Genomic DNA, 26,102 nt, shown 5'->3' with positions numbered 1-26,102 from the left:
CCCCTCCCACTCCCATTATAATATCTCCTCTACCCTTCACTTTTCCTTCTAAGCACTTACCACAATATGTAATTACATATTAATTTCTGTGACTATTTAACAACTAGGGCCCCCACTAGATTATAAACTCCATGAAGCCAGCACTATCTGCAGTCTCCTACTGACTTAGATCCACAGTCCTAGCACAGAATCTGTCACATAGGAACTCAATAACTGGTGACTAAAAGCTGCAATGGTAGCCAAGAGGAGGGGCTGGCTAGTCTGAGGGCTACAGGTCAGGGGAGGTTTCCAAGATGAGAGAATTAGAAGCCACTGTCCATAAGAGAGCTGAGGAGGGCTCCCCTGGTGGCTCAGTGGTGGAGAGTCCACCTGCCAATGCAGGAGACTCAAGTGTGACCCCTTATCTGGGATGATCCCATATGCCAAGAAGCAACTAAGCCAGTGCACCACAACTATTGATCCTGTGCTTTAGAACCTGGGGACTGCCAACTACTGAGCCTACTTGTCGCAACTACTGAAGCCTGCATGCCCTAGAGCCCATACTCCACAAGAGAAGCCACTGCAATGAGAAGACACCCAAGCACCGAAACGAGAGAAAAGCCCGCACAGCGATGAAAATCCAGCACAGCCAAAAATAAACAAATAATATAAATAAAAAATTTTAATGTTGAAAAAAGAGAGCTTAGGAGATAAAAGAGAGGGAGGAGGAGTGACAGGAGGAATAAAGACACTGACGAGCACCGGTGATGAGCCAGGCACTCTCCTCATACTAGCCCAGTATCACTCCCATCCCCGTCTTTAGTCGGAGGTCCACTAGCTGGCTGACCTGGAGTGAAATAATCTCTCTGAACATCAGTTTCTTAATCTTTAAAATGGATTTGTAACACCAAGCTCCTGCAATTATTATGAGGATCTGGGAACAGTGTATGGTATGGAAACTGCCCCCAATCCACTTGGGGTACTTGGGCTTTGGAGTCCGACTGAGTTCAAATCTCAGATCTGCCACTTATTAGCTGTGTGACTTTGGGCAAGTCACTTCACCTCTCTGTGCTTGAGTTTCACCAACTGTAAAATAAAGATAATAATACTTGTGAGGATTAAACGAGGTAATGTATCAAAAGACCTAGAAGGATGCCTGGCACATAGTAGATGCTCAAGAAATAGCATTTATGTTTATCCCTCCTCCCTTTTCCCCATCCCAGAACTGTAGAGTGTCAGAGCTGGAAAGTCGGAATCACCACTTAAGCCCCTGACCCCAATACAAAGGGGGAAACCGATGCCAAGGGAAGGTAGGAGAGGTGAGGGAATCTGGAATGGAGTCCAGGGGTCCTGGGTCCCAGTCCAGAGCAGCAGACCCTGACACCCGTGGCTCTTCCAAATCTATACCTCCCTCGGAGCCCCCAGCAGCAGGCAACCCAGGCCAGCCCAGCTGGGCGGATTCCAGCGCCGGCGCAGGGCTGCATGGCTACACCCCTTCCCCGCCCCCTTGCTCTTGCGGCGCGAGGAGCCGGGAGGCCCGGGTGGTCTGAGCTGCTGCCGCCGCCCGCGCTGCGCTTGGATTCAGGGGGTTGCCTAGATAGCCGATAGCAGAAGAGAGCGACGTCCCCGGTCCCGCGGCACTGGTGCTGCGCGGTCCAGGTGAGGCCCGTGCGGGGCAGGGGACCGAGGGGCAATCGGTGCCGGGGCACACGGGTACAGGGCAGGTCTGCCCACGCGTTGGCGCCCCAGGAAGTGGGTGTGGTGAGTGTGGGTGTGGGATGGAGAGTGTCGGGGTAGGGGGACTGGGGGTTATTGTGGGCAGTGTTTAAGAAATTAATGTGAGCAACGTGTGTGTACTGGGTGTATGCAGTTAGCGATGGTGTGTGCTTGGTGTGTGTGTGTGAGCAGTGAATTGTGGCTTCCCTGGTGTCTCAGACGGTAGAGTCTGCCTGCAATGCAGCGGACCGGAGTTTGATCCCTGGGTCGGGAAGATCCTCTGGAAAAGGGAACAGCAACCCACTCCAGTGTTCTTGCCTGGAGAATTCCCTGGACAGAGGAGCCTGGTGGGCTACAGTCCAAGGGGTCGAAGAGAGTCCCACCAGACTGAAGCGACTAACTCTTTCACTTTCTGCATGCAAAAAGTTTGTGTGGTACTATCTATAGCTGTGAGTGACTGTGGCAGGGTAACCTGGGGGTTCCACGTGTGTGCCCAGGGTGTGTGCCCACTGTGTGGTGGGAACCATCACATGATGGTGCATGCATGCTTGTTGTGCCTGTTGTGAAATGTGTGCTCTCTATGTGTGGCACATCCATGGCTCTGTGAAGCATGCTGAGCCAAATAATGGAAGATGAGAAGCATTCACGCAGCTCTTACTACTGACAAATCATTTCCCATGACCCTAGGGTGGTTCTGGCTTTTCTTACCCAGCACCCCGAAGGGCTTGGGAGAGTGAAAGCTCACTCTGGATCTGGTTGGAGGAAGTGCAGCTAGTCCCATGGTCACTCTCCCACAGGCGTGCATGGGTAAGCAAAGCCATACACACACACACACACACACACACACACACACACAAGAAGCTTCTTTGAAGTCTCATTGTTTAATCTTCAAAACTCATGTAGATTTTGCAACCCTCTATGTAATGTTTTTGTAGAGTGCACAAAAATATCGTCTGGTAAGTTCCTATCCAGTGAGTTGACACAGGGCTTGGTGATAAGCTGGGTTTATCCTGCTGGGAGCCCTCTGGCACCTGCAAAGTAGGAGGAACCCCCTACCTGTCCTCCAAACTGAGATGGCAGGGCTTAGACCTCCTGGGGGAGTGTGGCAGTGTGGCTGGTACGTGGTGTGTGTGCATGTGTGCAGCAGAGTTGTGTGGTGGGATGCTGGAGCTGTGTGTGGCCATGTGTGCTGTGTGTGAAGAAAGGGGTCACAGTGGAGTGGGGGTGTGTCTTGCATGGGGAAACTGTGGTGGGGTCTGTCTTGGTCATCTCTAGTGCAGGGGCAGGGAAACTGGGCTTCTCAGGAGGAACTCTTGACCATCAGTAATGTTCTCATCTTTTCTGCACTGGCTGGGCAGAAAGAGGCTTCAGGACCCCAGGGGACCGTGGGGAAGGGGGTTCCTATAGCACGCCACCACCTGGGACTGTCAAGGCAGTCGTGTTGTCAAGGCCTGGTTTAAATCCTACCTCTGGCACTCTCTACATGTAGGACTTCGGGCAAAACTTTTCTGTGCCTCAGTTTCTTCCTTTGTAAAATGGAGGCATTAATTGTGTTTGCCTTGTAGGGTTATTGTGAGGACTGAATGAGTTCCTGGATGTAAAGTGCTTGGCACATAAAAACCCTTAACAGGTTATAAAACTATAATGGTAGTGATGGAGCCCCCCCACAGTGGTTCCGTTCCTGCCCTAAGACGTCTCCGATTCCACAGAGCCAATGATTGCCCAGGAGCTGGGCAGGTGGGAGTCTGAGGGTCTCCCATTTAAGAATGCCTGAGGGATCCGTTCCTGTCTCCAGCCTCGATCACTATTGAACTCTCAGTGACTCTCTGGCTCCTGGGAAGATTCAGTCTGAAAGGGAAAGATGTTGAGTCTCTGGCAAGGCCTGGGATGGAGCGTGGGAGAGAGGCCAAGAGGAGAGGTGCCAGGGCAGCGTGGGGCTGGGATGGAGGCCTCTCTCCCGACAAACACCAGAGGAAACAGAAGAATGCTGGCCTGTGCTCGCGAGTGTGTGTGTGTGTGTGTGTGTGTGGGCTGTCGATGGCAGGGGCAGGAGTGCTCTCTGCTTGGAATGAAGAAAGTTAAGAAGAGCGGGATCAAGGATGTGTGGTCCTCAGGCCAGAGCAGGCCCTGGGAGCTAGAGGGAGGCTGCAATGTCAGAGTTTCAGCAGGTGGGTCTGAGCTCCAGACTGAGTGGCCCAGGAGACTCCCTCAGGCTGGGCTTCGTTCTGGTGGAGAAATGTTTGCCTTGGCTGAGCAAGAGCCGTTGTTCCTGGGGATTTCATTAGGTCAGTTTAGAGAAGATGCCCGGAGGCCTCAGAGGAGGAGGGGACATCAAAGGCAGTGGCCAGAGCTGTGGAAACTTATTTAGCGAGGGCACCTAAATATATCCAGGGTGGTGATGGGGTGCTGTGGTGGGCTGGCAGCGAGGCTCAGGATAGGGGAGCGGCAGACCACTGTCCCCACTGTCCCCAGACAGGCAGTGCCTCGGCCCCAGAGGCCCTGGATGCCACTCTGGGAGATCTGGAGAACAGAGCCCTGTGGGGCAGTGGAAGGCCTGGCCCAGACCCCACGGGCTGGGTGACAGGGTCAGCTCTCTCTTCTTGGCTGTCCGAGGGGTGAAATGGAGTCGTGCTGGCATCATTTCTGTCTCTCATTTCCTTTGATCTGTAATTCCAGCTCTAATTATTGATGATTCTACAGCCCTAAGTCTAATAGTCTGTAATCTCAACTCAAACATTCTAAAAAAGCCTGTAATCCCAATTTCAACTTCTTTCCTCCAGCTTTAACATTTCCTGATTCCAGCTCCAGTATTCAAGCACTCTGACCTTGGCTCTGGCAGTCTGACACTTTCAAGTTTATAAACTACCAGGAAAGATACACTAGAGGTCACTTCAGCAGAATTATTTGAGAAGCCCCCAGGAAAGGGCCTGCACAACCAGCCAGAACCGCTGGAACTGCTTCTCTGGGCTGACAGAACGTCCTTGGTCCATGACTACATGCTGCCTAGGAGGAATGACAGGGAACCCAGAGGTTCCTTCTCATCAGGGCAAGGGAGGTGCTTGGAGTAGCTCGTGGTTCAGGGGAGGGTGTCCCAGGAGAGGAAACTGTTCAGATCCCAAGTTGTCCTCGTTCCCCACAGGATGAGGGATTTGTGGGATCACTGGGCTCTTGGAGGAGACACAAAGAAGAAGGGAAAGAAGAAGAAATTGGGCTGAGGAGAACCCAAAGGCAAACATTATTATGTCTGAGAGACTTTCCAAGCACCTTAGATCATAGAAAAGATTCCTGTGGTGCTAGTAAGAACAGCACCTTTAAAGCACAGCTGAATCTGAACTCAGCGTGGGCTGCAAGTGGAGAGCTGATGGCCAGCCCCCACTTCAGCTGTGTGACTTTGGACAAAAAAGTCACTTTCCTCTGGCAATCTGGTTTGCAGGACTAAAACTCCCTGATCTCTCTCTCTGACCACTGGGGACACCAGCACTATCGTGGAAACCCAGTCCTTGGACCAGTCTATAAATATTAGTCGAATGAGGGAGCGTGCATGCTAAATCACTTCAGTCGTGTCCGACTCTTTGCGACCCTATGGACTGTAGCCCGCCAAGCTCCTCCGTCCAGGGATACTAAAGTGGGTTGCCATGCCCTCCTCCTGGGGATCTTCCCCACCCAGGGATCAAACCCACCTCTCTTACATCTCCTGCATTGGCAGGCAGGTTCTTTACCAGTAGCACCACCTGGGAAGCCCAGATGAGTGAGGAGAGAATAAAGAAACGAATGAGCAGATGAAGAGAAGTGAAAATACAGCAGAAGGCACCATGACTGTGATCCCTCTTCCCTTCTCTCCACTCAGCCTCAGCCCCCATGTAAGAAATTGGTCTCAGAACTTAAAGAACTGAGGGGCAGGGTAGAGGGGTGGGGTGGAGGGGCAGGGTGGGGGCAGTTTCCTTTGGCAGAACCCTGTACTGGTGGAGAGTTTAAGACATGGGGGGGCATTCCCTGGGCGTCACCCCTTGCCCTGCAGCATTTCCACTGCCAGGCCTGCCCGGAGCCCTGGGCCGCAGGCCTGCTGATTCACGGAGTTTGCCCTGATTATTTCCCGATGATCACCCCCTAGCCCCCGAGCTGATGACTGAAGCAAAGAGCTCAGGCAGTGGCTCTGGAGGCTGGGGTCATAAACCAGGAACCCCCAAGAGATTGGAGGAAGAGTGAAGCCAGGAGGATCCTGAGCCTCCAGGCTGAATGAGGTGGGGTGAGGGTGGGAGGGGCCCTGGTATGAGCAGGCATCGGCATGAATGGAGGGAGGGGGACAAGCAGCACACGCTCCCCGGGCATCTGCTGTGCGAGGCTGTCCAGTCCTTGCCTGTGCGCTCTGCCCTCCAGTCACCCTCACAGGAAGGAGGGCTTTGGGTGTATCCTTGAGTTCTTCCTCATTTCTCGTTATTCCCCATCCCCCCATTCAATTATCAAGCCCCAGTGAACCTGCCTCCCTTGTATCTCTCCAGTGGTCGCCTTGGCTCCAGCCCTGTGACTCTGGCCAAGCTCTGGAACCCTCGCAGCCTCCCTACCTCCCACCTTCTACTTTGGCTGCCAGCAAGCTCACTCACCATCTCAGTCTAGGTTTCTGCTGCTGCCCTTCTGCTCTGCCTCTAATAGGATCATGCGGCATGTGTGGCTTTTGTCTGAGCTGCTTCTAGCCCCTTATGCACAGAGATGCAAGTTCTAAAGCCATTGACCAGTAAAATCTGGTATGTGCTAGATTCTCATGAGAACATCCACTGATTCTTGGATTTTTCACTTTTTTTTTTTAATTGTCTTTCCCACCATACTGACTCCCACCCAGACATGGAAACGTTGGTGCACAATGGAGCAGTGTTCAAATCCTGGCTTTGCTGCTACTAGCTATACGAACCTTGGGCAAGTTACCTGTCCGCTCAGTGTGCCTCACTTTCCCATATCTGTTATGGTGATAGTCATGGTACCTACTCTGTGTGGGGTTGTGAGGATTAAGTGAGATAGTATAAGCACTCTGGTGAGTTCTGTGGTTGCCAGTATAGATTACCTGAATGGGCCTTAGCCATTCTGGGAGAACTGGCAGGATGAGGGGCTGGCTCTGTATGGAATGTTCTGTATAAGCACTTTTCAAGTGTCAATGTCTGCCTCCATCCCTTGAGGATCTGATTCGTTAGGTTGAGGTGAGGCCTCCAGGCACATTCCTGACCTGCTATTGAAGGACACCGGTACTTTTGCTTGAGGTCCACACTTCATTCCACTCTGTGAGGACTTGGCTGTGGATAGGATCCTTGTAAACTGCAAAGTGATTGACTGTTGTACCTGGACGGGGGTTCCTGCTGGTGACTGAAGGCAGGAGGGTAGCTCTGCAGGGGTCAGTGCCCACAGGCAGCAGAGGGTCTGAGGACCCCAGGAAAAGGGTTTTGGCCTTTGGCACACACCCCCTCACATGAGAAGCCTACACCCAGGGCTGAGCAGGCTAAGTTAATCCCCTAAGTATTCCTTTTCCTCTTATGTAAGTGCTTTTGTTCCCAGGGAAATTGAGAACCTGCTGTGACCAGGAACCCCACAAATCTTCCGTGGCATCCCAGCCTGCCTGAGATTGTGGCAAAGATTGCCGAGCCTGGGAAAACAAGGCCTGTGCACTGGGGGTTTGTGGGCATCCCTTTCCTAGTGGCTCAGACAGTAAAGAATCTGCCTGCAATTTAGGAGACCCAGGTTCAATCCCTGGGGTCAGGAAGATCCCCTGGAGAAGGGAATGGCAACCCACTCCAGTATTCTTGCCTGGAGAATTCCATGGACAGAGGAGCCTGTTGGGCTATAGTCCACGAGGTCATAAAGAGTCACACACAACTGAGTGACGAGTACTCTCACTTTTTCACTTTCACTTACAGTAGTGGGCATGTGTGTACCACATGCAGAGATATAAGCACAGGCAAACATACATGTGAATGTAGACTTCAGGGCCACAGACACACACGTGTGCCATATACACATGGGTGCAGTTCCAAACACATACACCCCTGTGAATACATAGGCATCTTCCAGGTCAGACCCACACATTGCTGACCTCCCACCCCATGCAGACGTGTGTACCTGCCATTCAGGTAGGAACATCCTCTCCCAGCCTAGGGGCCTGAGATACATAGTTACTTCAGCTCACACCTTCTCCTCCTAGAATAAGGACAGTTTTCCCAGGCTTCCCAACTCTCCCTTTCCACGTCTCCCCCCTCATCTTCTCACCACAAGGACAGAGGAAGGGCTTTTCCTGTCAGCTGCCAGCCTGCTGGTTGGGAGCAGGCATGTTTTTCTCTTCTCTGAAGAACTGGTTCTGTGGAATTTTCACTTATTTCCCATCAAGGGTCAAGACCCTGCTCTGGGGGTTGCCTCGAGGTTCCACAAGCATGAGGATGCTGGCTTTCAGATACACAGGCATGTTGAGCCTATAACAACCTCTGTCATATGAGTAGCACCTAAAAGTCTGCAGACTGCCTTCTGGCCAGTGTCTTGCTCGCTCTTCACGACAGTCCTGAGACTAAATGCCTTCATTTCTCCATTTGGCAGATGAGGGAACCGAGGCAGGTAGCAGGTCAGGTCATGATAAGAGCTCTAAGTCAGGTCATGACATGAGGGAGGGAAATGGGTGGAGATCCTCAGGGCTGGATGGGACTCACGTGAAGGTAGCTCAGTTCAGTTCAGTCGCTCAGTCATGTCTGACTCTTTGCGACCCCATGAATCGCAGCATGCCAGGCCTCCCTGTCCATCACCAACTCCTGGACTTCACTCAAACTCACATCCATCGAGTCCATGATGCCATCCAGCCATCTCATCCTCTGACATCCCCTTCTCCTCCTGCCCCAAGTCCCTCCCAGCATCAGGGTCTTTTCCAATGAGTCAACTCTTTGCATGAGGTGGCCAAAGTATTGGAGTTTCAGCTTTAGCATCATTCCTTCCAAAGAACATCCAGGACTGATCTCCTTTAGAATGGACTGGTTGGATCTCCTTGCAGTCCAAGGGACTCTCAAGAGTCTTCTCCAACACCACAGTTCAAAAGCATCAATTCTTCGGCACTCAGCTTTCTTCACAGTCCAACTCTCACATCCATACACGACCACTGGAAAAACCATAGGCTTGATTAGACAGACCTTTGTTGGCAAAGTAATGTCTCTGCTTTTGAATATGCTATCTAGGTTGGTCATAACTTTCCTTCCAAGGAGTAAGCGTCTTTTAATTTCATGGCTGCAATCACCATCTGCACGTGAAGGTAGAGTTGACCAGAATTCTAGTCTCTTGAGATTGGGCTAGGGGAAGTTGTTTCGTCCTCCAGAGGCTTAGAGAAGGAGAATTTGGCTATCAGAGATGGGAGGATGGAGCAGGCTGGTGCTCCTAGGTGGGCCTAGTGGAGGAGCTGGCTGAGGACACAGGCAGCCTCTCACAGGTCAGTGCCCTGCCGAGGCTCAGCCCTTAGTCCACCCTTGTGGACCCGTCAGAGGAGAGGGGAACAAAGACACCTTTGCATTGCTCTGTGCTCCAGGCAAATCTCTGCCCCTCTCTGGACCCACACTCTGTCTCTACAATGAAACATCAAGGTTGGTCACTGGATACTCTCCTGCAATCCTGGGGAAAGCGTCTGCAGGGCTGCAAGTGTAAGGCAGGCTCTGGGTGCTCTATGTTGCAGCCCTTGGGGTCCTGAGCTGTGGCCTGTGCCCAGGGATCCCCAGCCTGGGCCCCTGGCCTCTGTTGTGATCCACCAAGGCTGAGACTGGCACAGAGTTGGGGCTCAGGGCCTGGAGTCTGCTTCAGGTTAGGTGGAAGTTGGTCTTGTGAGAAGAAGACCCAGAAAGTCCCATCCATCCCTGTGGATCTCTGTCCCTTACCCTCCCTTATGTTTGTCTATAGTTCTTATCGCCACCTGACCTGCTGCATATTTGCTCATTAACTAAGACAAATTTGTCTCTCCTGCTAGAATGTAGATGCCATGAGGGCAAGGAGTTTGTTTTGTGCTCTTAGATGCATTGCAGATGACTGCACAGAGAAGGTGCCCAATAAATACTTGTAAAAAAGAAAGAGGAGGAGGACTAATCTTCGGATGGGGAGGAGCTGGCCCAGACCCACCACCGGCCTGAGGCAGAGTCCCCCTGACTGCCTTCTTATCAAACCCAAGCTCAAGGTTGGATTGAGGCTAGGGAAGGGGGTTGGCCTGAGCTCAGACTCCCCCCACCAAATCACCCTTAATCTGAAGAGCCATCCTCAGTCCCCTGAGGGAGGCCATGGCATCTGGACCCGTGGGGTGAGGACCAGACAATAGAGCCATTGGTCTCAGGGTCTCCACATCCTTTAATGGACCTTCCAGGCACTGCTGAGAAAACCAGGTTAGTTATTCCCTGGGGTGGCAGTGAGCAGGGCCAGGACTCTCTGCAGACTTGAGAAAGGCTGCAGAGGAGAGGGCTGAGGGGTGGGGTGGAGATGAGGAGAAAAACAGTTATCTGCTGAATGCCAAGCCCCTGGTCTTTAAATGCCACCTCACTCAGTCCTCCCAGCAGCCATTGGGGTTGACTTGATGGTACCATTCCAGGGATGATCACACTCAGAGCGTGAAGTGACTGGGCAGTGGCGGGGTCAGCTTTGGCTTTAGGGCCTTGAGCTGGAATGTTCTTGGGATTTGGGTCCCCGCCCTGCTGCTTGCCAGCTCTGGGCCGAGGCAAGTTACTTCCCCTCCTCAATTTCTCGGTTTCCTCATTGGCTGTCTCCGGGGACGACTGTGAGCCGTATATGTGACAGCTGGGGGCACAGGAACTGACCAGAAGGAAGGAGGGACTGCTCCAGTAGTCAGAATTTTCCCAACTCTTGACGGACCTGCGTGGTGCTCACTGCCTCCTGGGTGAGTGTTCTGGGTCAGTGCCCTGAGGGTGCTGAGTGCCACCCCCTGCCCAGAGCTTGGCACAGGGACCACCTGCAGCCACTTTGGCTCATTGCAGGTCATGAGCCCACTCTCTCATGGAGTGAGAGTGCGAGCGGACTTGAGGGTCCACCTCCCTTCTTTGGCCTGATTGTGGCTAAAGCTACAGTCTGTGCAGAGCAGAGGGTGGAGGAGACAGCAATGGCGTGGGGACTGGGCTGTGAGGAGGAGTGGACAGTGCGGGCGGGACTGGGGGTCACACGGACCTGGTCAGAGTCACTTTCCCTGTCTGGGCCTCAGTTTGTAGAATGGGGGTGACAGTGCTCTCCCCTGAGCTTTGGAAAACTAAGTGTTATATGCTGATGAGCGCCCCTCAGGGCGGGGGCTGTGCCCGCAGGAGTCTGTGGTGGGAAGAGGCTGGGATGGATTAGGACCAGATGGGCATCCACGGAAGAGGCACTTGCCTCCGTGTGACTGGTGAGGAAAGTGAGTCCGGAGTCCTGGTGTGATTTGTTAAAGGGGAGCACAGCAGGGTGAACAAGTGTATCTGGGAGAGCTGGGTTAAAACTTTTCTGGCATTTCTGTTGTCATCCAGCTCCGACGAAACCACACGGGGAACGCTGAGCAGCACTGCCCATGGGAAGGGCCCTGGCCTCTGGAAGGTACCAGGGACGCACATCTCTTGGCAGCTCTAGAATGGGTCCGAAGCCAATCCAGGGACAGTCTCTCTACCCGTCTGTATCAGATGAGGTGATAAATGAGAAGGCCACTTGCAGACTCTAAAGTGCTGGGCCTCTGATGGTGCATCTGTGTGTGTGTTTGTGCAAGCCCTTGGATGTGTTTGCATGAGTGAGAATGTGCAGCTTGTGAGTGTGTGTGCACATGTGTGCCTGTGTGTGGTCCCCTGACCTGGCTGGGGGGTAACTCCGTGCTGCCCAAGGCTTCCCGTTTGGCTGGCACTTTTCTCCCCTAAACTTTTTCCAGTCTCTTTTTCCATGTTTCCTCACTGCTTCTTAGTTTACCAGAAGGGAGCCGCCCGTGGTCCGGAAACAGCAGTTGTCTTTGAGCTCACCGACTCTTCTCCCCTCCAGCCCATTCTCATCCCATCCTGCCCCTGGAGGCCCAGCTGCCCAGTCTGGAGGGCTGGCAGCTCACCTGGCTCCTCTTCACAGCCCACCCGCCACCTGCTTTTCCCTCCAAGTCTCTATGCCAGCCACTAGCACATCACTGTCCCTTTGGCTCCTCATAAAACCCCCAGCACTGCCTACCCAGGTACTCTGACTAATTTCATTTTACAGGCAAGGAAATGAAGTCTCAGTGAGGGGAAATGGCTTTCCCAACATTACGCATCCCAACTAGTGGCAATAGGGTTTCAACTCGTACATAACTCCAAAATCTTTATCCTTGACTCTTGCAACCTACCTAGCAGGGGTGTACTGACTGGTTGACTGAATGAATAAGTGAATGAAAGAACAAATGAATAAATCCCTCAGTCAATATTGAGCTGAAAGAGAAGGTTAAGTGGTAATAACAATGGCTATCATTTGTCGTGCACCTACTATGTATCAAGTGCTTCACATGAAAGCAAATGCAGCCAAGATTATTGTTACCCCATTCTGAAGTTGAGGAGGCTGAGGTTCAGAGAAATTAAAGTGTCTTGTCCCATGTTGGACCCGAGATTCTAACTTGTCCTCCCTAGAGGAGGGGTGAGTTAGTGGAGCCTAGTAACAGATGCCATTGCAACAGAGGCCGGTCAAGACTCTCAGGAAGCTGTGTCTGTCGGGCCCTCCCCAGTGACACCCACCCTCACCCCTCTTGTCCTGGAGCCATTTCCCCATTTGTATCTGAAGTGGGTTTCTCTTTCAGTCTGAGGTGGGGATCTGCTGGCCCCGCTCTGACTGTTCCTCTCTGACTGTTGGCACATCTGGTAAGGGCCAGTGCCCTAAGCTGGGCATGTGGAGGTATCTTCCTGTTACCCCTGCCTCAGGTCCAGCCCTGTCGTTAACCACTTCCATGAGAGGGCAGGCCTGGGCAAGATGCAGGTGTGGGCCTATGGAGATGTCCTAGGCTGGCTCAGTGGCATATGTGCCAAGCCCTGTGCTGCATGCCAGGGACCCAAAGGTGAGGAGATCTAGTCTTTGGGTTAAAGAACTCATTGGCTGGGTACTGAAGCCTAGATGAGTTAAATCTGTAGTGGGGGCAGAGCCTGGCATCCTGACTCCCTGTGCAGCACTGATTTTTATGTCCTGGAACAGAGTAGAGGTTGTTCTGTGACCCCAGGAGAGAGCTGACCTGTGTTGTCTAAGAGGCAGATCTCAGCTCAAAGAGATGACAATAGCTCTGTCAAGTCAGGAAGATGAGAATCAGCCATTCATTCATTCAGAAGTTCTTGAAGGGCCTTCTGTTGGGAGGCAGGGTGGGGGTGGGGGACACTCTGCACAGAGGAAAAAAATCAGATGTTGAAATCAGAGTTGGGTTTGCATCTAGGTACCAGCATTTGCTGGCCATGTGATTTCAGACAAGTCATTTAACTTCTTGGAATCTCAATTTCCCCATTTGTAAAATGGGGTACTAAAACCTACCTGGCCAGCTCATGGAGTGGACAAAAGAAAATACTGCACATAACATTACGTGTAGGTTCTTAGGGATATTTGGGGCTTCCCAGGTGGTGCTAGTGGTAAAGAACTTGCCTGCCAATGCAGGAGACATAAGAGACATGGGTTCGATCCTTGGGTTGGGAAGACCCCCTGGAAGAGGGCATGGCAACCCACTCCAGTATTCATGCCTGGAGAATCCCATGGACAGAGGAGCCTGCCAGGCTATGGTCCATAGGGTCGCAAAGAGTCAGATACAACTGAAGCGACTTAGCACACACATAGGAAGGTTTAATTCACTTCCTTCCTCACCCTGGAGAGCTCTTTATGAGGGAGGAGATATTCCTTTAAGTAGCAGCGAAACCATCATCAGTCTGATGGTTGAGGCAAGAGACAAGACTTTTAAGGTGTTAGAATGAACCCTCCAGATTGACAAACATTGACATTATGGTGTGCAGTCTCATTTCTCATGTCACAGAGGGAAAAGAGAAGCACAGAGAGGCTGAGGTTTGAGGCAGCCTAAAATACCTCTGCTGTAGAAAGTAGCTCAAATAAAACAGACAATAGATTAAAAACTGAACAGTCACTAGCCTAGGTCTCCTGACCAACCTAGAAAGCTCCGCTGTCACATTCTCAGACTTAGTGAGTCACTGAGGACCTACTTGTGCCAGGCCCGCACCATGGCTATGTTATAGATTTATCTTTACAGCAACAGCAGCAACCATGAAAGGTTAATACTGTCATCCACATCTAGTCCGTGGGGAAACTGAGACTCAGAGTTTTATATCCCTTGCTCAAGGTCATACAGCTAATATTAATAGAAGCTGAGACAGGATGCAAAACCAGGACAGTCTGGCCCTGAAAACCATGCTTCTCCTACTCTGTGGGGTACTTGTTCCACAAAAGATGTCAGGCCTTAGATCAGAAATACCTGTACTGCAAAGGTAAAATATAAACAATAACCAAAAAGGAGTAATTAGGAAAATGTAAGTCAAGATCACAGTATGAGACCACTTTATGCCTACTTGGATGGAAATAAGGAAAAAGACAAGACAGTAACAAGTGTTGGTGAGGACGTGGAGAAACTGAAACTCTCATATGTGGCTGATAGGAATGTGAAATGGGGCAGCCACTTTGGAAAATTTTATCCGTTCTTCAAAAGTTAGACATAGAGTTACTGTATGACCCAACAGTTCTCTTCTTAGGTACGTACCCAAGAAAGCAAACATCCATGTAGGCACCACCATTGGCTTATCCGTTCTTCCATCCGTGGACATTTAGGCTGTTTCTACCTTTAGGCTGTTGTAAAGAATACTGTTAGGAACACTGGTGTATAAATATCTGTTTGAGTCTTTGCTTTCCCTTCTTTTCACCTAGAAGTGAAACTGCTGGATCTTCTAGTAGTTCTGTGTTTGTTTGTTTCTTTCTTTGTTTTGAGGAACTGCCATTACTGTTTTTCACAACTGCACCATTTTACATTCGCACCAGCAATGTCCAGGGGTTCCAGGATCTCCACATCCTTACCGACACTTGCTATTTCATGTTTTGTCTTATAATAGCCATCCTGATGACTGTGAGGTGTGTATCTACATATGGTTTGCGTTTGCATTTTCCTACTGATTAGTTTTGATGAGCATCTTTTCAAAACACAGGTTTTGAGTGCTTATTAGTCATTTGGATATATTCTTTGGAGAGTATCTATTCAAGTCTTTTACCAATTTTTGAATTGCTTTTTTTTGTAGTTGTTGAATTGTAGGAGTGAGTTCTTTATATATTCTGGATACTAATCCCATATCCTATGTATGATTTACAGTTATTTTCTCCCATTCTGTGGGTTGCTTTTTGCTCTGTTGATGGTGTCCTTTAATGCTCAAAAGTTTTCAGTTCTTATGGAATCCAATTTATTTTTCCCTTTGTTGTCTGTGGTTTTGGGATTATGTTGGTTAGGGATGTTTCGATTGCATACGACAAATGCTACCAATTTGAACAGGAACTGTTTTAGTGAATGTAAAGAAAAATTCAGATTCAGAAGTAGACCTAGATCAGATATGGTTAGATCCACCAGTTACAATGATGCCATCAGTATTCTCTCTTTTTATATCGTTGCTCCTGATTTTCTTTTCTTTTTTAAATATTTATTTTTTTGGCTACACCAGGTCTTAGTTGTGACCTGTGGGATTGCAACCCAGGCTCCCTGCATTGAGAGTGCGGAGTCTTAACCACTGGACCACCAGGGAAGTTCTTCTCTGGACCTTCTACTGGATTACTACATTCTCATCCAAGTCCTTTCCAGAAGCACCAGGCTTCCATGGCCCTCATGGCTAATAATCCTGGGAGGGAAACTTTCATGTTGATTCCACCAAAAGCCTGGGGTAGACCCTAATTTGTTCCCCCGAACCAATCACTGGTAAGGGGTCTGGATGGATGCTCTGACTGACCAGCTCTGGGTCAGGTGCCCACTTTGAATGAATAAGATTACCATGGAATGGAGGAGGCGGCTCCCCACAGCCAGAGGTGCTTGACACGCAGAGGGGGTCCAGGAATCTACTGGGCAACTGGGCTTAGGAGGCTCTGTTTGAAAAGCCATACCTCATCTCCAATTTCCCGTGGGGGCTTCTGGAAGTAGAAGGAATCCTTCTAGTTGATTCCTTAAGACTTCCTGGAGGAGGCAGCATTTATGGGGCCCTGTGATTCGTGAGAAGGTGAACCTTAGCAAGCCAGGTCCCAGGCAGGTTGGGCAGAGCAGTGGAGAGGCTGGACTTGCCTGTCACCCGAGTGCTTCCCTACTCCAGCCCTGGTGCACTGTAGGAGCTAAGACTATAGACTCTGATCCATACTGCCTGGGTTCATAGCCCATCACTCCTTCTACCTGTGCTACCTTGGGCGAATCAACTAACCTTTCTGTGGCTTAGTTTTCCCACTTGAAGTATAAATCGAAAACAATACCAGTATTGTCTCACAGGTCATGATGATTGTGTATCTGGCACACCGGGCTCAGTGCTCATATCATTATTGTTATAAGTTTGATCCTCTTTTCTGACCACATTTGCTGGTACACTGCCGCTCTAGCTGTGTTCACTGTCCTTCCACGCGCCTCATCCAGTCTCTGCCCTTGCTGTTTTCTCTGTCTGAAATGCCCTTGGCCTCTGTGGACACTTGGCCTTTTTGTTGCTGCCTCCTCTATCGAGACTTCCCTACCCCCAGAACCATCCCTCCCTGCCTGGGCTTCCACCAGGCTCTGGAACAGGATGGCTGCCTTGGATTGTGGGTCTTCAGGTACTTGTATGTTCCTTTTCTATGCTGAGCTCCTGAGGGCAGGATCTGGGTCTCCCATGTCATTGAGTTCACAGCCAGAGCCTGCCACCTGCCCTGTGGAGCGACCCAGGGGCACAAACAGCACCGACTGGGACACGCAGGAGAGCACAGCTGGACTCAGGAAGTGAAAATGGGTTGGTGCCATGTGGGTTATGTGTGAGTGGATGGGCTGCATGTGAGTGCTGAGAACCGAGAGATCAGCAGAGACTAGGTTTGTTCTTATCCCCAGGCACTGGGAAGCTATACACTGCTTGGATGGGGGAGCCCTGAGGTTAGGTTTTTGCTGAGCAAGGACCTCTCTAGCTGCAGAAAGGGGATGCATTGGCTGGGGAGGTGGAAGACACGGAGCAGAAAGTGGCTGCTGACTAGCCTGAGGCAGGGACCGCAGGATGAGAGGAGGGGACAGCCTGACAAGTATAAAGATGGAGAACAAGCAGAGCTTGGTGATTAATTTGAAGTGGGGCCTCGGGTTTCCCATCGGGGAAATGCAGTGAGTGGGGCCTTGCCCACCGCCCCCCGCACCAGCCTCTCCTCGTGAGACTGGAGGGTAGCCGTCACGTGGCACTGATCACTGTAACCAGTTAGTAACCGTCTCTCCGGTGCAGTCCCATATACCCCCATAGTCCATTCACTCTCCTGGGTAGGGTCACGGTCAAGCACAAGGCCAGACACGGAGGGGGCGTGGTCAGGTCTGCAGGCTCTAGGGACCAGAGCCGGGCCTCCTCGCCAAGCGCCCCAGGGAGACCCAGGTGTGCTGATGGGATCATTTGTCCCCTTAGGCAGGGTGGGGCCTGGGCTCCTCTGCCAGCCCAGACCCAAACCAGAGACCGCATGGTTTCTTCCCATTTTGACCTCCTCAGCCGTGCCTCCCAGAGGCTGCTAAGGAAGGGAAGTGTGCCCTAGGAACAGCACTGGAAACAGTGCTGAGCACTGGGGCCAGGCCATAGCCAGGTGCTGTTGCAGGAGGAATTCCACCCCTCCCCAGCTGAGTGTCCTCAGGAATCATGAGTCCAGCCCCTCGCAGCAGGGCTGAGACTGGTGGTGATTCAGTTGCTCAGTCATGTCCGACTCTTGTGAGTCCATGGACTGTAGCCCACCAGGCTCCTCTATCCATGAGATTTTCCAGGCAAGAATACTGGAGTGGATTGCCATTTCCTTCTCCAGGGCATCTTCCTGACCTAGGGATTGAACCCTGTTCTCCTGCATTGCAGGTGGATTCTTTACCGACTGAGCTTCCAGGGAAGCCCTAGGGCTGAGACTAGGGCCCAGTGTTCTGTCTCCCACACCTGACACTCATTCCAAGGTCCAGAGAGCTGTGTTTATCCCAGGAGCTGAATGCCTCTCTTCTCTGGGCCCCAGTTTCCTTAGCTGCCAAAAGGGTGTGAAAGAGAAGAGAGAACTCAGGAAGCTCTAAGACCCCTCTCCCCACTCAGAAATGGGAGGGCCCACATGGGCTGGGCAGTTGTAACAAGTCATCCTTCTGGGCCCCTCTGAGTCCTCATCCACCAAAGCCGCACCCTTGCTTCCCCTGGGAAGAGACTGGGGTGGCAGACTTGGGAACAGGTTCAAGGGCAGATCAGATCAGTCGCTCAGTCGTGTCTGACTCTTTGCGACCCCATGAACTGCAGCACACCAGGCCTCCCTGTCCATCACCAACTCCCAGAGTTCACTCAGACTCACGTCCTCGAGTCAGTGATGCCATCCAGCCATCTCATCCTCTGTCGTCCCCTTCTCCTCCTGCCCCCAATCCCTCCCAGCATCAGAGTCTTTTCCAATGAGTCAACTCTTTGCATGAGGTGGCCAAAGTACTGGAGTTTCAGCTTTAGCATCATTCCTTCCAAAGAAATCCCAGGGCTGATCTCCTTCAGAATGAACTGGTTGGATCTCCTTGCAGTCCAAGGGACTCTCAAGAGTCTTCTCCAACACCACAGTTCAAAAGCATCAATTCTTCGGCGCTCAGCCTTCTTCACAGTCCAACTCTCACATCCATACATGACCACAGGAAAAACCATAGCCTTGACTAGATGAACCTTTGTTGGCAAAGTAATGTCTCTGCTTTTGAATATGCTATCTAGGTTGGTCATAACTTTCCTTCCAAGGAGTAAGCGTCTTTTAATTTCATGACTGCAGTCACCATCTGTAGTGATTTTGGAGCCCAGAAAAATAAAGTCTGACACTGTTTCCACTGTTTCCCTATCTATTTCCCATGAAGTGATGGGACCGGATGCCATGATCTTCGTTTTCTGAATGTTGAGCTTTAAGCCAACATTTTCACTCTCCACTTTCACTTTCATCAAGAGGCTTTTTAGTTCCTCTTCACTTTCACCGCCATAAGGGTGGTGTCATCTGCATGTCTGAGGTTATTGATATTTCTCCCGGCAATCTTTACGCCAGCTTGTTCTTCCTCCAGTCCAGCATTTCTCATGATATACTCTGCATATAAGTTAAATAAACAGGGTGACAATATACAGCCTTGACAAACTCCTTTTCCTGTTTGGAACCAGTCTGTTGTTCCATGTCCAGTTCTAACTGTTTCTTCCTGACCTGCATACAAATTTCTCAAGAGGCAGACCAGGTGGTCTGGTATTCCCATCTCTTTCAGAATTTTCCACAGTTTATTGTGATCCACACAGTCAAAGGCTTTGGCATAGTCAATAAGGCAGAAATAGATGCTTTTCTGGAAGTCTCTTGCTTTTTCCATGATCCAGCGGATGTTGGCGATTTGATCTCTGGTTCCTCTGCCTTTTCTAAAACCAGCTTGAACATCAGGAAGTTCATAGTTCACATATTGCTGAAGCCTGGCTTGGAGAATTTTGAGCATTACTTTACTAGCGTGTGAGATGAGTGCAATTGTGCGGTAGTTTGAACATTCTTTGGCATTGCCTTTCTTTGGGATTGGAATGAAAACTGACCTTTTCAGTCCTGTGGCCACTGCTGAGTTTTCCAAATTTGCTGGCATATTGAGTGCAGCACTTTCACAGCATCATCTTTCAGGATTTGGAATAGCTCAACTGGAATTCCATCACCTCCACTAGCTTTGTTCGTGGTGATGCTTTCTAAGGCCCACTTGACTTCACATTCCAGGATGTCTGGCTCTAGGCCAGTGATCACACCATCGTGATTATCTGGGTCGTGAAGATCTTTTTTGTACAGTTCTTCTGTGTATTCTTGCCATCTCTTCTTGATATCTTCTGCTTCTGTTAGGTCCATACCATTTCTGTCCTTTATCGAGCCCATCTTTGCATAAAATGTTCCTTTGGTATCTCTGATTTTCTTGAAGAGATCCCTAGTCTTTCCCAATCTGTTGTTTTCCTCTATTTCTTTGCATTGATCGCTGAAGAAGGCTTTCTTATCTCTTCTTGCTATTCTTTGGAACTCTGCATTCAGATGCTTATATCTTTCCTTTTCTCCTTTGCTTTTCGCTTCTCTTCTTTTCACAGCTATTTGTAAGGCCTCCCCAGACAGCCATTTTGCTTTTTTGTATTTCTTTTCCATGGGGATGGTCTTGATCCCTGTCTCCTGTAGTGTCACGAACCTCATTCCATAGTTCATCAGGCACTCTATCTATCAGATCTAGGCCCTTAAATCTATTTCTCACTTCCACTGTATAATCATAAGGGATTTGATTTAGGTCATACCTGAATGGTCTAGTGGTTTTCCCTACTTTCTTCAATTTCAGTCTGAATTTGGCAATAAGGAGTTCATGGTCTGAGCCACAGTCAGCTCCTGGTCTTGTTTTTGCTGACTGTATAGAGCTTCTCCATCTTTGGCTGCAAAGAATATAATCAATCTGATTTTGATGTTGACCATCTATAGAGTCTTCTCTTGTGTTGTTGGAAGAGGGTGTTTGTTATGACCAGTGCATTTTCTTGGCAAAACTCTATTAGTCTTTGCCCTGCTTCATTCCGTATTCCAAGGCCAAATTTGCCTGTTACTCCAGGTGTTTCTTGACCTCAAGGGCAGAAGACCTCCATAGACTCTACAAGGCTGTAGACCAGGAAAGCCCTAGGGCTGAGACTAGGGCCCAGTGCTCTGGGCCTTGGGTTCCCATCTGTGATCTGAGGACTGGAATGGGTTATTTCTGAGAACTTAACCCCTCCAGTCTGTCTTCCCATCAAGATGGCTGTCAAAGCTTGTCCAGGGGGTGCCAAAAAGGGGCGAGAGCCTGCTGTGAGCCAGGCATTCAAGGCCCCTGATTTGGCCCTACCACCAGCTGGCCCTGCAGCCTCCCTTTTCCAGGGCCAGGGCCCCTCTTCAGGCCCTGTTGTCTCATATTCAATCCATCCTCCAGCCAGCAGCATAAAGAACCTCCTAAATCTCAAATCTGATCACACCTCTGCTCTGTTTTACAAGCCATCTAGGGTTTCTTGGTTGGAGCCCATGAGGCAGAGGCCAAATCTGTGGCCTGGCAATTGTGTGTTTTTGGTCCCTATTGGGACCTAGCTCTGATGACCTCTCAGCCTCACCTCCTGCAAACACAAACACTTGTGGATACCTGTGCCTTTATATCGCCAGCAGGTCTCTCGGTGGGGAACACCCTCCCCTTCCTTGTTCATAGTCCACTAAAGAATCACCTCCTCCAGGGAGCCTTCCTTGATAACCCAGGCAGGGATGGGGCCTCCTCTGTCTTCCTAGAGACCCCATCCGTCTTTCCATCAGCTGAGGCTTTTCAAGGACAAAAACCAAAGCCCAGTGAAATTCCTGCATATTGTAAGGCTCCCTCCAAATGCACGGCAAATGAATGAGTGAATAAGTGAATGAGTGGGTAGATAAGTAAAGATTGCAAGTGAGGCCATTTCTAAGCTGGCCTGTGATGAAATTATGAGTAAGAAGCACCAGTGAGTGAATACCTGCTTGCACCAGATTCTGGGCTAAGTGTTCTAGATTCATTACTACATTTGAGCCCCAGCAGTGCTGTGAGATGGGCACTGTTATCTCTATTTTATCATTAAGGACACTGGAGCTCAGAGAGGTAAAGTCACTGCAAAATAAGTTGCAGAGCCAGGATGGAAACCAGGTCTGCCAGGTACCAAGATCTGCAGAGGGAGCTGTGATGGCTGGCAGAGGGTTGGAGATGCCAGGAATGGACATTTGACTCTAACTAACCTGGACCCCACCCAGGGGTCAGGGCAGGTTTGGCAAAGTATATGGGAGTGATAGGGAGAATCAGAATAACTGGGCTTGAATAGTTCTGGGTTTTCCAGGGAGCTCTGAGAAGAGACCCATTTGGGATTGGATCCTCGTGTTTTGTATGATCAGGGTGATACTGGGGACAGCCGAGTGAGCTTTGTGTCCCCACCCTCACCTGCTCTGTGATCAACAGCCCATCCTAGTCTGTGATACAGACAACTGATGTTTTCTCAAACAAATATCATGAGCTATGTAAAGGTATCAATCCTCTCACCTACCTCCTCCAGAATTCCCCAGTTCCCACCTAAACATACATTCTGGTCGTACCATGCCTATCCAGAGCCCCACCCCAAATTCCCAGCAGAGTCCAGGCTTTTTCCTGGAAGCCACAGATGAGGCTCCCCTCCCCCCAGCCCTGCCCAGCCTCAGCAGGAGTGACATCAAACAGAAGTTACCTCATAGTGGCCTGCTTTTACTGAAAGCCTGTGGCATCAAGGTCACTTCTGAGATTGAGATTTCCTTGTGATGGAACTCAGATAGTCACTGGTTCCCAGACCCCATCTCACCTTGAAAGACAGGTTGCCTACTGCTCTCCCCTGAGCTGGGCCCAAAGATTCCCTGCTTTACCGTGCCCGGGGCTTAACTGTATGGGTGTGAGAAATGGGGGCAGAGGGGGCAGAAGTAGAAGCAGGGCAGCAAGGACTCTTCCAGAAGCTTGATTGTGAAGGAGGAAGAAGCACAGCTGGAGAGGCACAGGTCAAGGAAGAGATGTTGCTAAGAGGAGAGCTGAGGATGGAGAGTGTTGTGGGCTGAGGGAAGGAGCTGGCAGGGGTGCAGAAATGCGGTGGGGCGGCGGGGGCAGCCTTGTATTTATTTCTGTGACCCAGGGAGTTGAAGGAGGAGCCTCTGAAAGGCGTTCCTTTGCTCTGAAGGATGAGTTGCAGGCTGTTGGGGTTGAGAGAAGGCCCAACAAGAAAGATGGGGTGAAGTCTTGGATGAGAAGGGAGAGAGGCTGCTCTGGGACAGGCAGAAGTTTGGGAGCCCAGCCAAGCTGGGTGGCTATCCGTTCCTGGGTCTCAGGGCCCTGGGCTGAATTACATCCTTCATCCACATTTGGCTTGGCAATGCGGGGCTGAGCAGGCTGCTGGTGCCATGGATGAGGGATACAAATGGAGGAGCTGTGATCTCAGGAGTCTGGTGTCCTGCAGTGAAGGGCCAGGCTGGCAGAGGAAGGGAGAGGGGCCAAGAAGATGCTAGCCCAGTGCCAGAGGCCTCCAATTCAGAAGCCCTGGTGCAAAGGGGGTGATGGTGTGTAGGCTGGAGGCTCCTGGGGGAGAGTGGGGTAGAGCTGGGCCAGTGTAGGAGGTGGAGGAGATGGAGACCTTGGACAGGCCAGGAGGAATAAGCAGACAGCCCAGGCCCACCCAGCCATGTCCTGTTCACCCTTCTCAGCTGGAATTGCATACAGCCTGAATCTCAACACACACTGCCAGTTAGGGGCACCTTCACGGGTCTTTATCAGCCCCCAATCCCCAACATACACACACTGCCAAGTACCTAAACAGATGTTCTGGTCGTACCATGCCTATCCAGAGCCCCACCCCAAATTCCCAGCAGAGTCCAGGCTTTTTCCTGGAAGCCACAGATGAGGCTCCCCTCCCCCCAGCCCTGCACCAGCCTCAGCAGGAGTGCTATATCGCAACTGCAGCTTGCGATATAAACACAGCCTTGAGTCAAGCTCCCTATGAGCCATCAGATTTCTGTTCCTATGTCTACTCTGTTCTCAAACTAGCCCTAGAAATTCATCCATCCATCCATCCATTCAACAAATATTTGTTGAATACCTACTATATGTCAGGCACCACCCTAAGCACTGGGGATGCAAGAGTGAATAAAACATGAAAATCCCTGCCCTGATGAAGTTTATGTTCTGATGGGAGGAGATAGACAATAAGCAAACACATAAAATAATACATTTAAAGATAGTATGTGCTCCCCTGTCCAATAAACCATTGATGTCTCAAAAAAAAAAAAAATAGATGATACACGCTAAGGAGAAAAATACAGCAGGAGAGGAGATGAATGTGTGCTGGTGGGAGGTTTAGTTTTCACTGGAGTGGAGGGACAGGGCCTCACCAGGAAGATGTCATTTGAGTGACCACCTGAAGGAAGTAAGGTCTGTCCCTATGTTTTTCATACACACTCCACACACAAAAACATACTCCACAGCAAGACCCCTGTGGCACCCAGTGCCCCTCCACTCAACACCCTGAGCCTGGCAGGTGCCTGACTTTGCTCTCTTCCTCACAGGCCACCTCTCAGATGCCCACAATGGACTGTTCCTCCCATACTGGGTTGGCAACAGATGGGACCCCAGTCCCACATATGAAGGTGAGGGAAGAGGCCATGCCCCCCTCACAGTCCCCAGGCAGGGAGTGAGACACGATGGAGGCAAAGGGCTTTGTCCTCAGGTTTGGAAATGCTTATGGCCTCCTGACCTCTTGCCTGGTTTCTGGGCTGCACTACTAAGTTCCCTGGGCCTGGACATGAACCCTGGACTTGCTGGTGGGAATGAAGACCAGCTGATGAATAGACCTGGGAAAGTCTCTGCAGGGTGTCCTGAGGGATTGGGGGCAGCCAGCTTCAAGGCCCCAGAGGCAGGTTAGACTGGGGAACGGAAGCAGTGATGGGGGCAGCACTCAGGCTTGGTATGACAAAGCATATGTCTCAGTGAGTTCTCTCAAAGTGAAATGCAGTGACCTGGGAGAACAGGGGGCTTCCTGGTAGCTCAGCTGGTAAAGAATGAGCTCCCTGTCATGGGGAGTATGTGAGCAGGGGCCAGACAAGCCTGTCAAAGAGGCTTCAGGGAGCCCCTTCTCTGATGGGTGGAGGAGAGCTCTGTGTCAGATGCTCTTAAGGCCTCTCTGGACTAGTGATCCAGAACTCAGAGACTTATCATTGACCCCTGAGCTCTGGGGTCCAGTTGGGTCTTTTGTCTCTGCCAGGTGGGCTCAGGTGCTAGAGATGGTCAAAGTAGGACCAGGCCAGAGGGCTGCCTTTTATGGGTAGTGAGGGGTTCCTCTGAAGTTTTCTCTGCACCCAAACCTTGCCTGTGAGAGTTGGATACATAGTTACCTACCTTTAGGGCCTCAGTGTCTGTCTGTGAAAAGGACAGGACCATAACCTGTGGTAAACATTCAGGCAATGTGAGTGGTCTGCCTTTCCTGAGGGTCAGCGCCTGGGGGATGCAGGTAGGCTCAGAGGTGCTACTCCTGTGGCCATGACCTTAATTCCCCCTGACAAGTCTTCTATGTCATCAGCCAAGATAAAGATTTGATTTTATTGTTTTGTTTTATTTTATTTTGCCAGGCAGCACCAAGGACAGAGCCCTGAGGCTCATCTTTACAGACTGGTCCACTCATCTGACATTTACCAGTGCCTCTTGGGAGCTGGAGCCTGTGCTAGACTCTGGGGCCACAAAGGGAAAGCAGACCTTGTCCCCAGTCCCTAACGAAGCTAGGAAAATGAGGGTGTCTGGCTAACATTGTCCCTTGAGTTGTTCTTCTTTTCTGCCCTGACTTCCTGGTCTCCATTCCTTTGTCCTGTCTCAGGCCACTGAGTTCCCGAGAGACAGGATGGAGTTGTGGATTTACTGTATACTTTGAGAAAATTCCTGATCTCTCTGGCTTCAGTTTTCCTGTAGGGAAAATGTCACCTCTCTTCCTGAGCATAGACTTTATCATTATTCAGATCTGTGTACAACCCCTGGCTCACCTCTGACTCACCATGTCACCTTGGGCAAGTCACCAGTCTCCTCAAAGCCCATTTCCTTGTCTTGTAAAATGTGGATAAACAGCTCACCACACAGGGCTGTCGTAAGAGTGAAAGAGATCCTGCCACAAAAGCACTTAGCTGTGTGGCTGGCACCTTCTGGGTAGCCAAGAAGCTATAGCAGTAAAGTTGTTTGGGAAAATGAGGCTTGGGGAGGTGAAGTGACCTGCCCAGGATCACACAGCAACTGAGTGATGAGTCTAAGACGAGACCCTGGATTTCTGCCTTTCTAGTTTCCTTCTCAGGAGATATTGAGATGACTGGTCACTCCAGAAGCTAATGGAAGAGGGGCTCTCCTCATGGAAAATGAATGGTGGGGGGGAGCTCCTGGCTGCCCTCATGGAATCCAGGCGGGACCTGACAGTCCCTCAGTCGCTGCCTGCCCCTCTGCTTGTATCCTTCAGGCTCATGGCCAGTTCCAGCCTCCACTGCAGGGATATTAGGATTCTAAGGCCAAAGCTATAAAGATGGGCTGTTGGGGGCAGCCCATGGGGAGGGGAGGCAGCAGGGTGCAGGACTGTAGACTGTAGGCAGGACTCCTGATTTTAAGTGACAATCCTAGGTTAAACAGACTGAAGCATAAGGGGAACATATTAGCTCATGCCTTCGAAAAGTCAAGTGCAAGGAAAAGC

At 50.7% G+C, this 26,102-nt stretch overlaps 1 protein-coding gene across 4 annotated transcripts in view; it reads left to right on the top strand.

Moving 5' to 3' along the window:
- Positions 1–1,499: 1,499 nt before the first annotated feature.
- Positions 1,500–26,102, top strand: part of P2RY6 (pyrimidinergic receptor P2Y6) — a 35,761-nt gene continuing 11,158 nt past the window's right edge. The window contains exons 1-2 of one of the 4 annotated variants that reach the window (XM_027562964.1): positions 8,906–10,582; positions 11,196–11,262. The gene's annotated coding sequence lies outside the window, so the exon portion shown is untranslated. The other 3 variants (XM_027562963.1, XM_027562962.1, XM_027562966.1) reach the window with 3 other exon arrangements.

Source organism: Bos indicus x Bos taurus, chromosome 15 (genome assembly GCF_003369695.1).
Source record: "Bos indicus x Bos taurus breed Angus x Brahman F1 hybrid chromosome 15, Bos_hybrid_MaternalHap_v2.0, whole genome shotgun sequence".
Taxonomy (NCBI): Eukaryota; Metazoa; Chordata; class Mammalia; order Artiodactyla; family Bovidae; genus Bos; species Bos indicus x Bos taurus.
This window is presented reverse-complemented; position numbering and strand designations above follow the sequence as displayed.